Genomic DNA, 12,762 nt, shown 5'->3' on the forward strand with positions numbered 1-12,762 from the left:
TAGTTACTAAGAGTTTTTCAAAGACTAGACTCAAGTTCGGCCAACGAGTTGGAAAGGGGGGTTCCTACAGGCAGTCGGCTCTAATACCAACGTGTGATGCCCCCGATTAAATTGTACACTAATCATACACGCAAATGTGTACAATCAAGATCAGGGACTCACCGGAACATATCACAACACAACTCTAGACACACATTAAAGTCATACAAGCCAGGGGCATTGAGGGCTCGAATACATCACCTCAAATACAAACGAGTCCGCGGAAGCAACAATATTTGAGTACATAAGTTAAACAAATTTGCCTTAAGAAGGCTAGCACAAAAGTAACATAGATCAAAAAGGCAAGGCCTCCTGCCTTGGAGCCTCCTAACTACTCCTAGTCGTCGGCGGTCTCCACGTAGTAGTAGGCACTCTCGGGTAGTAGTAGCAGTCGTCGGGGGTGGTGTATGGCTCCTGGGATCCATCATCTGATCGCAACAATCGAGTATGGGGGAAAAGAAGTAGCAAAGCAACTATGAGTGTTCATCCGGTGCCCATCTTCTGGTATATAGGTCATTTTTACCTAGAAAAAAAATCAAGAGAAGACTTTCGGGACGAAGCGCTGCCGTCTCGAGGCGGAACTTGGCCAGGAGCACTTTTGCCCTCCGGCAGAGCGATTCCGCCGGGGGAACTTTCCTCCTGGAGGGGGAAATCAAAGACATCGTCATCACCAACAACCCTCTCATCTTTGGGAGGACAATCTCGATCAACATCTTCAACAACACCATCTCAAACCCTACTTCATCTCTTGTGTTCAATCTTTGTACCGGAACCTCAGATTGGTACCTGTGGGTGACTAGTAGTGTTGATTACATCTTGTAGTTGATTACTATATGGTTTATTTGGTGGAAGATTATATGTTCAGATCCATTATGCTAAATACCCCTCTGATCTTGAGCATGATTATCATTTGTGAGTAGTTACTTTTGTTCTTGAGGTCACAGGAGAAGTCATGTTGCAAGTAATCATGTGAACTTGATATGTGTTCGATATTTTGATGATATGTGTGTTGTGATTCCCTTAGTGGTTTCATGTGAACCTCGAATACATGGCACTTCACCATATTTGGGCCTAAGGGAATGCATTGTGGAGTAGTTATTAGATGATGGTTTTCTCGAGTGACAGAAACTTAAACCCTAGTTTATGCGCTAGTTCGTAAGGGAATGATTTGGGTCCAAAAGTTTAATGTTATGGTTAGATTTTAGCTTAATACTTTTCTCGTAGTTGCGGATGCTTGCGAGGGGGATAATCATAAGTAGGAGATTTGTTCAAGTAATAACAACACCAAACCACTAGTCCACCCACATATCAAATTATCAAAGTAGCAAACACAAATCAAACCAACATGATGAAAGTGACATGGTGAAATTCCCGTGTACCCTCATGAACACTTTGCTTATCATAAGAGACTGTTTTGGCATGTCCTTTGTCACAAAAGGATTGTGATACCTTTCTGCACTTTATTTACCGTTATCATTACTTGTCCGTCACAAATTATCTTGCTATCAAATTACCTGTTACCGACTATTTCAGTACTTGCAGAAAATACCTTGCTGAAAACCACTTGTCATTTCTTTCTGCTCCTCGTTGGGTTCGACACTCTTACTTATCGAAAGGACTACGATTGATCCCCTATACTTTTGGGTCATCAAGACTCTTTTTTGGCGCCGTTGCCGGGGATTGAAGAGCTCTTGGTAAGTGGAATTCGGTAAGGAAAAATTCATATTACGTGCTGAAATTTATTGTCACTTGTTATTATGGAAAACAATCCTTTGAGGGTTTTGTTCAGGGTATCTTCAGCTAGACCGGAAGCACAATTAGTTTCCCCTCAACCTACTACACCTACTAAAAATATTGGTTATGAAATTCCTTTGGATATGATAGAACACATGCTAGCTAATCCTTATGCAGGAGATGGAACCGAACATCTTGATATGCACTTGATCTATGTGGATGAAATTTGTGGATAATTTAAGCTTGCAGGTTTGCCTGGAGATGAAGCTAAGAAGAAAGTTTTCCTTTTATCTTTGAACGTAAAAGCATTGACATGGTATAGACTATGCAATGATATTGGATCTTGGAACTGGAATCGATTGAAATTGGAATTTCACCAAAAAATTTATTCTATGCACGAAGAAAGTATCGCTATAGCTTGGGGGAGGCTTAAGTAAATATTATATTCATGCCCCAATCATGAGTTCTCAAGAGAAATTATTATTCATAATTTTTATGCTCGGCTTTCTCGTGACAATCAATCCATGCTCGACACTTCTTGTACTGGTTCTTTTATGAAGGAGACTATTGAATTCAGGTGGGTCTTTTAGAAAGAATTAAACGCAACTCTGAAGATTGGGAACTTGACGAAGGTAAAGAGTCAGGTATTAAGCTTAGTTTGATTGTGTTAAATCTTTTATGAATACCGATGCTTTTCAAAAGTTTAGCACTAAATATGGACTTAACTCTGAGATAATAGCCTCTTTCTGTGAATCATTTGCTACTCATGTTGATCTCCCTAAGGAGAAGTGGTTTAAATATCACCCACCTATTAAAGAAGAAATTAAAGAACTGGTCATAGTTAAAGATGAAACTATTATTTACAATGTTGATCCAGTTGTGCGTACTGCATACATTGAAAAGCCACCTTTCCCTATTAGGATAAAGGAACATGCTAATGTTTCAACTGTGGTTCACAAAAGTAATATTAAAGCACCTAAAACTTTTGAGCAAATTAAAGTAGAACCTAGTGTTGCTATGGTTAAAGATATCTTGGTAGAAAATATTGATGGGCATGTTATTTACTTTTGTGATGAAGCTGCTATAATTACCAAACCTGATGATAAAGATAAACATAGACTTGTAGTTGGCATGCATGTTGTCTCAATTAAAATTCGAGATCATTGCTATCATGGTTTATGTTACTTGGGTGCTAGTGTGAGTTCTATTCCTTTTACTCTTTACCAAGAAATTATGAATGACATAGCACCCGCTGAAGTAGAAGACATAGATGTTACTATTAAACTTTCTAATCGAGACACCATCACACCACTTGGGATTGTTAGAGATGTTAAAGTCTTGTGTGGAAAAAAATACCGTACTGATTTTCTAGTTCTTGGTTCTCGGCAAGACGATTTATGTCCCATTATCTTTGGTAGACCTTTCTTTAACACCGTTAATGCTAAAATAGATTGTGAGAGACAAACTGTCGGTGTTAGCTTTGGTGATGAGTCTCATGAGTTTAATTTCTCCAAGTTTAATAGACAACCTCATAAGAATGAATTACCCAGTAAGGATGAAATAATTGGTCTTGCTTCTATTGCCATGCCTCATACTGATCCACTAGAACAATATTTGCTAGACCATGAAAATGATATGCATATGCACGAAAGAAATGAAATTGATAAAAAATTCTTTGAACAACGACCTCTACTCAAACACAATTTGCCTATTGAAATTCTAGGAGGTCCTCCTCCACATAGTGGTGATCCTGTGTTTGAATTAAAACAATTGCCTGACACTTTGAAATATGCTTATCTTGATGAGAAAAAGATGTATCATGTTATTATTAGTGCTAACCTTTTAGAACATGAAGAATAAATATTACTAAAAACTCTGAGGAAACACCGTGCTTCTATTGGATACACCCTTGATGATGTTAAGGGCATTAGTACCACTCATTGTCAGCACAAGATTAATATGGAATCTGATGCTAAACCCATTGTTGATCATCAACGACGTCTGAATCCTTAAATGAAAGAAGTGGTAAGAACTGAAATACTAAAGCTTCTGGAAGCAGGTATAATCTATCCCATAGCTGATAGTAGATGAGTAAATCCCGTTCATTGTGTCCCTAAGAAGGGATGTATTACTGTTGTTCCTAATGATAAAAATGAACTTATTCCACAGAGAATTGTTACTGGCTACAGAATGGTAATTGATTTTAGAAAATTAAACAAAGCTACTAGAAAAGATCATTACCCTCTGCCTTTTATTGATCAAATGCTAGAAAGATTATCTAAGCACACACACTTTTGCTTCCTTGATGGATATTTTGGTTTTTCTCAAATACTTGTTTCACAACCTGATTAATAGAAAACCACCTTCACTTGCCCTTTTAGAACTTATGCTTATAGACATATGCCCTTTGGTTTATGCAATGCACCTGCTACCTTTCAAAGATGTATGACTGCTATACTCTCTGATTTTCATGAAAATATTGTTGAGGTTTTCATGGATGATTTTTCTCTTTATTGAAGTTGTTTTGATGATTGATTGAGCAACCTTTGATCGAATTTTGCAGAGATATGAGCAAAATAATCTTGTCTTGAATTGGGATAAGTGCAACTTTATGGTTAATGAAGGTATTGTCTTGGGGCTTAAAATTTCTGAACGAGCTATTGAGGTGGATAAAGCTAAAGTTAACGCAACTGAGAAAATGCCATGTCCTAAAGATATCAAAGGTATTTGTAGTTTGATCCGTCTCCATTGTATCTATAATTTTGTATTGTTTCATGCCAATATTCTACAACTTTCATTACTGTTGGCAACTTTTTGTATTATTTTTGGGACTAACATATTGATCCAATGCCTAGTGCTAGTTCCTGTTTGTTGCATGCTTTTTGTTTTGCAGAATATCCATATCAAACGGAGTCCAAATGCTGTAAAAACTTATAGAGATTTTTTTGGAATATATGTGATTTTTGGGAAAAAGAATCAACACGAGATGATGCCCGAGGGGCCCACAAGCCCGAGGGGCACACCCCCTACCCTGGGCGTTCCTAGGAGGCTTGTGGCCACCCCGTAAGGCGGTTGGTGCCCTTCTTCAGCCGCAAGAAAGATAATATCCGGATAAAAACCGTGTTAAAATTTCAGCCCAATCGAACTTACGGATCTCCGAAAATTTAAGAAACGGTGAAAGGCCAGAATCTGGGGACGCAGAAACAGAAGGAAATAGAGAGAGATCCAATCTCGGAAGGGATCCCGCCCCTCCACCGCCATGGAGGCCAAGGACCAGAGGGGAAACCCTCCTCCCATCTAGGGGGTGGCCAAGGAAGAAGAAGAAGGAGGAGAGCTCTCTCCCCCTCTCTCCCAGTGGTGCCGGATTGCCGCCGGGGCCATCATCGTGACAGTGATCTACACCAACAACTTTGCCGCCGTCATCACCAACTCTCCCTCCCTCTATGCAGCAGTGTAACACCTCTTCTCCATGCTGTAATCTCTACTTAAACATGGTGCTCAATTCTATATATTATTTCCCAATGATGTATGGCTATCCTATGAAGTTTGAGTAGATCTGTTTTGTCCTATGGGTTGATTGATGATCGTGATTGGTTTGAGTTGTATGTTTTATTAATTGGTGATGTCCTATGGTGCTCTTCGTATCGCGCAAGCATGAGGTATCCCCGTTGTAGGGTTTGCAATATGTTCATGATTTGCTTACGGTGGGTGGCGTGAGTGACAGAAGCACAAACCCGAGTAAGTAAGTTGTTTGCGTATGGGAATAAAGAGGACTTGATACCTTATAATGCTATGGTTGGGTTTTACCTTAATGATCTTTAGTGGTTGCGAATGCTTGCTAGAGTTCCAATCATAATTAAGTGCATATGATCCAAGTAGAGAAAGTATGTTAGCTTATCCCTCTCCCTCATATAAAATTGCAATAATGAATGTTAAGCGTGCAAACCTATCCCTTTACACCTGCAAAATTGGGTTTTATCTAAAAAGCCCCTAGCTTTTATTTACGTGTTCTTTATTATCTTGCAAACCTATCCCTTTACACCTACAAAGTACTTCTAGCTTCATACTTGTTCTAGGTAAAGTGAATGTTAAGCGTGCGTAGAGGTGTATCGGTTGTCGATAGAATTTGAGGGAATATTTGTTCTACCTTTAGCTCCTCATTGGGTTCGGCACTCTTACTTATCGAGAAAGGCTACAACTGATCCCCTATACTTGTGGGTTATCAAGACCTTTTTCTGGCACCATTGCCGGGGAGCAATAGCGTGGGGTGAATATTCTCGTGTGTGCTTGTTTGCTTTATCACTAAGTAGATTTTATTTTCCATTCTAAGTTGTTCTGTATCTTTAGTTTTGGATATGGAACACGAAATACCAAAAAATTAGGTGTACTTGCTACTCATGGAGATGGGGAATCTCCTAAAACCCTTGATGCTCGCTATGTGGAAAGTATTAAACACTAATTTGATAATCCGGAGAAAACCCCGTTCAACTTGATAATGGGAGACATGTTGGATCAACGTGAATACTTTAGGGATTATCGCTTGACTCAAAAAGGGAAACTCTTATGTGATCAAATTCATATGTTGCAATGGTATGCTTGGAATTTATGCCGGAGATATAATTATACTTGCTGCTCTACACTACAAAAAAATACACTTCCATGATGATACGTGTTTGTCACAGTAGATCATGTTTTCTGTCATGCATGTACATCCATGAAAATTTTATGGCAGAATCAGGATAGTCATACCTGTGTTGTCGTATAAGTCTTCCATGAAAATAACAAAATTATCAGCACGGAAGTGTCCACTTCCATGATGATAAATGGCGCGTCATGGAAGTGCTTTCATCATGGGTAACCGACATGTGGCATCCACCATAATGGGTCGCCGTTAAGCTACCGGGTTCCGGTTTGGGTCCGATAACCCGTTAACCGCCCGGACCAATGGGGATTTTCCACGTGTAAAATTCTGATTCACCTTAGTATCCATGTGTCAGCTCCGCACTGGGACAGGTGTCATCAAGCGAGTGGACGGGATGAGCCTATGGTACGTCGACACATGGCTCAGCCCAATAGTGGCCCATTTAGGTTAAAAGGCCGGGTCTGTCAAAATAAGCTGGCCAGCCCATTAGCGGCCTACTTGAGTCGGGCCCATTCACAAGCACGACCCATACAAGTTACACATAATCGGCCCATCAAAGGCCCATTCTAGATTTGACAATTTCCAGCCCATCATCAGTTCCATCCCGTTAACGGCCCGCTACGTCTTTGGACCCAATTATGGTTCGACCTTCTTTCGGCCTGTTAGCAGCCTATCGTCAGTTCCACCCCTTAACGGCCCGGAACGTCTTTCGGCCTTTTCTCGATCCATCCTGTAGTTGGGCCAACTTCTAGCCCGTTGTGACTTTAGGCCTTCCCGCGGCCCATTCGCTCAACGGGCTAATTCCTAGCCCATTTTGTCTTTCGTCCTGTTAACGGCCTGCAGAACAATTGGGCCTTTGACTGTGCAACCCAATTTTGGGTCCATTAGCGGCCCATGTTCCACATGGCACAATTTCAGCCCGACACGACTTTCGGCCTGTTAAAAGCCTAGTTTGCAAATTGGGCCTCTTCTGGCCCAAAACACTTTCGGCCTCTTACTGGCCCGTAAAGTAAAAGGGCTGAGACAAAATTGACATTTATTTCAGCCTGTAAGAGGGCCGCGGGCCATTTCCATTTATGCGGCCCTATCAAGCTTTCGGCTTGTTAACGGCCTGCTAAAAGCCGTTGTTACAGTGGGCCACATCATTTGGGATCCACTAAATATTAATTTGACCAGCCCGATTAAGGCCCGCTTTCACTATGCATGTTTGTTCATTCGGATGGTGTTCAGGTACTGTTTTGGCGTGTTGGCCCCCGTTTCAACGATATAGCATATTCAAAGAATTATCCTACTCTATACTATCGCCTCTAAAAACATACACTAGACAATAAAAATACTAAGGCATAGAAATGTAGAATAATCCTACACTACACAATAAAGAAATTACAACCGACTATACCCATCGGGCATTATAGTTCAACACTAGTGATAATAAAGCATACAAAAACAGCAAATTACATACACTAGGCAAATACAACTCATACATCATGGACACGCATCAACATAACTTACCATTTGAACTATAATCTCTTCAAAAAATAGGATTGGCCGGATTCAGATAGCACAAATTTCAGTCTGCAAAATCTCCAATTCTTTCATGGTTACCTCAGTGTCTCGTTTCATTTTTTGACTCCTGCATCTAAAACCTGCAACTCCAGTCTCAACTTGTTGATTGCATGTTGAGAATCATGTACACGTTGTCTTGCCACCTCTAGTTGATGCTCGAGAACATCAGCACATTCCAATTCCAATCCATAATCATTTGGTAACGGCCATGCCGCACTGCTCGCAGATCTTTGTGTTGATGTCACTTCATCCTGAAATGTTTCTATAAGTACACATGACTAGGGAAAAACTATAGTTACAACAGTGAAGCGAGCAAGATAGACTATTTTGTACATGGCAAAACATGACTAAGAATACTATTACCCGTCATGAAGCATAAGGAGGTGATATTTCAAAAATTATAAAAATGGTAGTTTTTGCAGCCTGCATACAGAAATCTCTCTTAGCTCACCAGAGGAGCATGATGTTGGGGCCAAATCCAAAACACGGACATGTTACAAATTTAGACTACACGCAACTACCAAACATTATATATATATATAGTGATACTATTCATCACCCAGGGCATAATAAGTTATTCTTCACCTGAGGTAATCTTACGATCATTTCATAATTAAATTACATTTGGAAATCAAATACTTACATTCCTATTGATTCATTACGTAAAATTTAGCATAAGAAAATAAAAATATAGGTCATAATACAAGAAAAATTATAGTTTATGTGTATTTTACACTATGTTTTTATGTTTGTAATTTTACATAACATAAAATATTTTTTACGACATTATATATTTTCTTACTATCTCTTTTTACATCGGAAATAAGACAAAACTTACGGAACATAAAATAATGATGCATTGATGGTAAAGTAGAGGGGGTGAAGAATAACTATTCCTCACCCAGGGTTACGAATAGTCAATCCCTATCAGCCGGTCTATTTTGCTAATATTAGCAGAATAATTATTTTGATAACACTTCTGCAATGCACGCTCAACGCGAGGGCACTGCACTTTCTGTAGCAAAGGCATTGCAATACTATAGTGTAGCAAATTATCATCCCAAGTAGATCCATCTTCAAACTAGTGAACTTCGTGTCCGAAAAAACTACATGCGGTGTTTTTTCGGTATTATTTTTGCTCCAGTTTTTCAATCGTTGGTCGGAATGAGGCGTGTAGTATACCCTCGAAAAGCTATGGGTTAGGCACAACTCCACCATGTTGATTTTTTTTAGATTCATCACGGTTTAAGAGCAGTTTCGAAAACGGTGCGGCGCATGACGAGTGACAGCGAGCATTTTTCTTGTTTTTTTCTAAACCGCTCGTCGGAATGAAGCAAATGATATACCGTTGGAAAGATATCGCCAAGGCACATCTTTTTCATATGTATTATTTTATCTAATTCGTTACGGTTTAAGAGCAGTTTCAAATTTACTAAATCACGGAATTCTGTTTTTCAAAAAAAATATCAAATGTTTGGTACTGTTTTTGCTCCAATTTTTAACCGTTTGTTCAAACGAGGCGTGTAATACGCCATTGGAAAGCTACGGACAAGGTGCAACTTTGATATGTTGAAATATTTTTGAGATTCCTTACGGTTTTAAGTTAATTTTGAAAATCGTGCGGCGGGCGACGAGTGGCAGCGGCCGTTTTTTCGTAAAAATTTTCAATCGCTCGTCGGAATGATCCAAACGATACGCCGTTGAAAAGATGTCACCGAGACGCAACTTCTTGATATAGAACACTCTCTAATTCCTTACGGTTTAAGAGCAGTATTAAAAATACGAAAACACGAACACTGTTTTCGCGACACCAAAATCGACGAGTGAACCGTATCAGACACATGAACGCACTACTTCAGACTGAAAACCGCACTGCATCGGATGGGCAAGCGAGCTGCATGGTTCTTCTACTCTTTTACTATTTTATTTTTATGAATGAGTTCTTTTTTTACGAATGAGAGTGGACCGCAGAGATGAGGCCAAGTGAACCACATCAAGAGGAAAAGTGAACCGCAACACGAGTCTAAGTGAAACGTTGAAGCATATCATTTTTTTGTCATTTTTTTACTTTTTTTATAAATGCATCCGAGCTACATGGTGAGATCTAGTGAGCTTCATCTTTTTTTGTTTTTATTATATTTATTTGTTATTTATCCTATTTTTTGTTTTTTCTAATTTCCATTTGATTAACCTTTTTGGAAGAGGGAGAAGGAGTGTAAACTGCATGTTGTTTATTTGAAAAGAGCCAAAGCGTACATCATGAATCGGGAAACATCTTTTCTTTTTATGAGAAGTGGACCGTGGAGTCCCTCGAAGTGCACTACATTGTAGTTTTCTTTTTTTTCAGCTGTTTTGCCAAAGTGGGCAACTTTTGAAGTTAACACAGATGTCCTTCAATATGTAAACAAAAAAGTGAACGACAAAAATTGGAGCGTTGCTGTAGCCGGTGCTGACAGTATGAAAGTGTACTGCTTGGGGAGTTGGCGATGGCCCGGTGAGTCTGATAGTAAAAATAGGTCTACTGGCAGTGTGAGCGGGGGCATCCCGGAGGCGGAGTTCACTTTATCCCCTTTTTTGTTGTTTCCCCATCTCCTGCAAAAGCAAACTGAGCCGTAAGAACAACGGATAGCAAATTGTAGTGCATTGAAGATTTCCATCCAAAAACAAAAAAGTGAGTCTGAAGTGTACTACTAATTAGAATAGCGAACTACAGCAAAAAACACTGAACTGCACGCTGATGTTTTTGCTCCCAAACCATGTATGCATACTCGATATCCGTCCTTGCCCAGACTGCACACGCACATGATCCGCACCACACAGCCAGACTCTGAATTTCATTGGCACACCGCACAAACTGCACGGGAGCTTGCGGGTGCCAGAGCAGTGGGTGTCCTCGTCTTCCCGATTTGACCCTAAGGATGAAGAATAGAGTGGCATGACTTCGTGGGACAACAGGAGTTGCTTCAAAAGTCTGCAGCGGTGAGGAATTGGTTCAGAGAGAAAAAAAACTAACACTTGGTCACGGGATGGAGGCAAACCAGTATTCAGGAGCAGAAGCTATGATGTAGAGATAGCTGCTAGCGGCGGAGCAATCGGAGGCCACGAGAAACGGATCAAACGACCTCCTTTGCACACCGCCATCTGCTGCTATGCTCCCATAGCTACTGCCGCCACTGCACGTCATGGGACTGGAAACCAAACTGCATCTCCTCGATACACATGGGTGTAGTGCACAACACATACCGCCATAGAGAACAAATAACCTGCAAGATAGTACTCCCTCCGTTCCAAAATAGATGACCCAACTTTATACTAAAATTAATACAAAGTTGGGTCATCTATTTTGGAACGGAGAGAGTATAAAGTAAACTACATATACATGGTACCGAACAGTGGAGATTACAAATCTGCCGGCGGAGGTGAGGGCTGAGACGAATTCAGTGTGTGCAGGTGACCGAATCGCTCAGAGTTGCTTGCCGATTGCTCTGAGCTGCAAGACACAAGCGAGCTGCAAGACACACACACCGCACGGCACCACCCACGAAATCGAACTGCATCGGGAGCCTCGTCTGTCTTCAGGCCAGCTCGTAGGAGGGAAGGGGATGCAGGAGAGCTCGTCGGAGGGGAGGGGGGCAAGAGAACTTGCCGTAGGCCGGGGGAGGATATCTCACCTGAGGAACTCGCTGCCTGCGGTCTGGCGGTCGGGGGACGACCGAATCCGTGGACGGAGAGTCACCAAAGTCGCCAACCACCACGCAGCTGAGGGGGAGGGGAGAGTGGCCAGGGATTGAGCGGTACTGGCTGGGGGAGTTGGTATGTGGGAGGATGGCAGTGGCTCGCGGTAGCCCTGACGGCGTAGGGATCCGGCGTCCCCGCTGGCCGGCGGCGGAGGGAAGTGATAGGAGGTAGTGTTAGGGGCCTTGGTTGGAGAAGGTGGAGGGGGCCCCGTGAGTAAGGGCGGCGGTAGCGCGAGGCAGTGAAGGTGGTGGGGCAGTGCCCGGCGGCGGGGTCAGGGGAGGTGTGGTTGGAGTAGGTGGTCAGGGTGAAGAATAGGAGGTGCGGTGGCACCGACCAGGAAGTAGAGGAGTCGGGGCTGCACCGGCCGGGAGGAGGAGGTGGCGGGCGGCGCCATGATGTCTGCTAGACTACGTCGGTATTTCCCCAAAGAGAAAGGGATGATACATCACAGCGATCGTAGGTATTTTCTTCAGTGACTAGACCAAGGTTATCGAACTAGTAGGAAAACCACGCAACACTACGTAAAGAGCACCTGCACCCAAATAACAAATACTCGCAACCCGACGTGTTAAATGGGTTGTCAATCCCTTTCGAGCAACGGTGCCAGAAATTGGCAAAAGGATGTGAGAAATTTGTAATAATTTGATAGATTGAACGCCAAATAAAATAAAGTGCAGGAAGGTATTTTTGTATTTTTTATTTAATAGATCTGAAAATAAAAGTAAAGGAAAATAGATAGCAAAGGCAAATATAATAAAGAGACCCGGGAGTCGTAGATTTCTCTAGTAGCTTCTCTCGAGAAAAATAGCAAAAGGTGGGTGAATAAATTACTGATGGGCAATTGATAGAACTTCAAATAATCATGACAATATCCAGGCAGTGATCATTATATAGGCATCACATCAAAGATTAGTAGACCGACTCCTGCCTGCATCTACTACTATTACTCCACACATCGACCGCTATCCAGCATGCATCTAGTGTATTAAGTTCATGGAGAAACGGAGTAATGCAATAAGAACGATGACATGATGTAGATAAGA

The 12,762-nt window shown here is 41.4% G+C and overlaps 1 long non-coding RNA gene across 1 annotated transcript; it reads right to left on the reverse strand.

Annotated features, from left to right (window-relative positions):
* Window positions 1-10,243: 10,243 nt before the first annotated feature.
* LOC123157886 (uncharacterized) lies at window positions 10,244-12,139 on the reverse strand. Its single transcript, XR_006479159.1, has 2 exons — window positions 10,710-12,139; window positions 10,244-10,573 (listed from the first exon to the last, which is right to left on the reverse strand). It is a non-coding gene; the product is annotated as an uncharacterized lncRNA (long non-coding RNA).
* Window positions 12,140-12,762: the final 623 nt, after the last annotated feature.

Source organism: Triticum aestivum, chromosome 7B (genome assembly GCF_018294505.1).
Source record: "Triticum aestivum cultivar Chinese Spring chromosome 7B, IWGSC CS RefSeq v2.1, whole genome shotgun sequence".
Taxonomy (NCBI): Eukaryota; Viridiplantae; Streptophyta; class Magnoliopsida; order Poales; family Poaceae; genus Triticum; species Triticum aestivum.